This window comes from Lepisosteus oculatus, unplaced genomic scaffold (genome assembly GCF_040954835.1).
Source record: "Lepisosteus oculatus isolate fLepOcu1 unplaced genomic scaffold, fLepOcu1.hap2 HAP2_SCAFFOLD_40, whole genome shotgun sequence".
Classification (NCBI taxonomy): domain Eukaryota; kingdom Metazoa; phylum Chordata; class Actinopteri; order Semionotiformes; family Lepisosteidae; genus Lepisosteus; species Lepisosteus oculatus.
Genome location: NW_027167934.1, coordinates 2821815 through 2824404, shown reverse-complemented (window position 1 = coordinate 2824404; position 2590 = coordinate 2821815).

The window sequence follows — 2590 nt, the reverse complement described above, 5'->3', positions numbered from 1 at the left end:
ATATACAGTACAGTTTACATACATTAATATGTTTATATTCCTAAATTAAAATCGTTTATGAGCATGTGAAAGGCATGGTGAATCGGAGATTCTCAAGAATTACATTGTATGATTAGAAATGAATGCGTGATCGGATCAACTAAATGCTGTGGTGTTACTTTTTGTCAATGAAAAAATAAACTATTTTCGTTTACAAAGACGGTTACAAAGAATGTGGACCAGGGTAATACTTTGAGCTTACAGCTTGTCCAAGGTCATTCATTATTAATACTCTTAGTAATATCTTCAGTAAAGACTTTGATGCATAAAATATTCCTGCATAATTAAAATATTTATGATAAAGGTGGTAGGTTGTGTACTTTTGTCCAACAGAACAATCTTGCTTTTATAAAATATACCGCCTTTTTAATGTTTAATGATTAACATGCTGTAATACACTGTTTAAATTTAAAGTCTAAAGAGTATACACCTTAAATTCTTAATTGAATAAAGATTGTCCCTCAGCAGTGATCAGGATTCAAAACCGACGTTTTCTGCTGACAGCTCAAATGCTGTACAGGAGAGGTTAACCTTTATTAGCTCCACCTGGCGATTTTACAAGGTGATTCCGGATACTATTAACATAATCTAATTTGCGTCCGGTATGATGCGGTATACTGCGACACGCCCACCGTGTTATACCGCAGCGTACCCCGCTTGTTTTGAATGGCTGCATATGTATATAGACTCTATATATACATTTGGTGCATGCCACAATTTTGGATGGTGGTGGAGGAATAGGGATTTTCTCAACACAGCAGGGACTCCAGTTAAGAATGCTGGGTTTATCTCTGAACTGTTAGAAGCTTTGCAGCTACTGACTGAAGTAGCTGTGGTAATGTGTAAATCACATAATAAAGAAATGTTTCCAGTAACTCGAGGGAACAACTTTGCAGATGCAACTGTCAGGTGAGCAATACTTGTAGAACAGTAGTCTGAGACCTCTGTGAAGCAGAGAAATGGACATGGTTAGAAAAGATTGTGGGGCTGCATGATGATGGGGTGTGGAGCTGACAGCACACCAGACGCCCTGCATGCCCTCACAGCCTAATGCCCTTTATAGCCCGACAAATGCACTCTGTTGGACACCCAGGTGGGAGTCAAATGGTGTGCCGGTTACCCAAAACTGGGTGAGAACCGGGTTTGAAGCCGTAACCACTTATGTGGTATCTGGATGTAATGTTTATCAAAGGAACTCAACTACAGTTCAGGTGCGGGTGCAACAGCTCAAAAGGCCTGCTACTGAGGAACCTTTCAAACCTGGGAAATTGAAAATTGTAAAGGGAAACCTGGGCTCTTATAATCTGTTTTCCTGGTGGGTTGCTGCCACTGCCTCTGTGTCTACCAAACACTTGATAACAGAGATAAGCCCTCGGTGGGCACTGCCCTGCCCCTTGTATTATGATCAAGGAACACACTTCACAGGGAAGGTGTGTCAGGCTGTGGCTGCATTGTTCGGAGTGAGATGGACTGAGATCACCCTCAGTCTGCTGGAACAGTGGAATGAAGGAACAGATCTCTGAAAGATCGACTAGACATCAGACTGAAGGAACGCCATGGGATGCGGGCTGGATCAAACAGAACTGTGTAACAGCCTGTTTGATATCATCACGGGCCAATCAATGAAACTTCCTGGAGGGATGAATTTAGCTGGAGGAATGGATTGTTGAATTTGCTAATTCTCTATTGTAGTATTGTAGGTTGCTAGGACTTAGCAAAGCACATCTATGATGAAGAAAAATATATATCATAATTATAATCCAGATGATTGGGGCATTGGTACATGGCTACAGTCTGTGCTAGGAACATGGAGAGGGTCTCTGGTTCAATACATATTTGTGGGTCTGGTATTATTCGTTATGATCATATCGTTAATATCCTGTTTGAAAAACATGTGGACTAAAGCTGCTGCTTCTGTGCTAATTGTACACCCTGAAGGGATCATGAAGGTCAAAAAATGATTTCATGGGAAAGGTTCTCTTATCTAGTGGCAGAACCTGATGGGTAGAACAATATAGCTTTAAGGGGGGTTACCCTTGGGAGTGATTCCCCTAGATGCAAATGATTATTGTGGTTTGTTTGCTCATAATAAGATGTTTTGCAGGAACGGAACAAAGAGAAATTTTACAACTTCAGCTAGAATTGTTCTGCAAAACGTCACAGCTGAGGCAGGGGAACAATGTGTAGATTTTTCTAAGAGTTATTACCCAGTTGTTGACCAATCTGTTGACCAATGTTGACCAAAAAAGCCTAAGATTATACTGGGCTCCAGCCCACAGGGATTTACCTGTGCTGTAAGAACTAATGAGTGAATAAGGAGACTGGATTCTGGTGAAAGACTTCAGGAAAAAGAAATGGTGTTCACTCAGGTGGAGGGGGCTGTACCAGGTGCTGCTGACCACTGCCACTGCTGTGAAGGTCACAGAAATGGTGCCCTGGATTCATGCTTCCCACTGTAAAAAGGTCACAAACGAACTGAGCAAAGCGCAGGAGTGATGTCTCCACAAGGACAGATGGGGATAACCTGCGTGGGACTGATGTGCACAGCCTT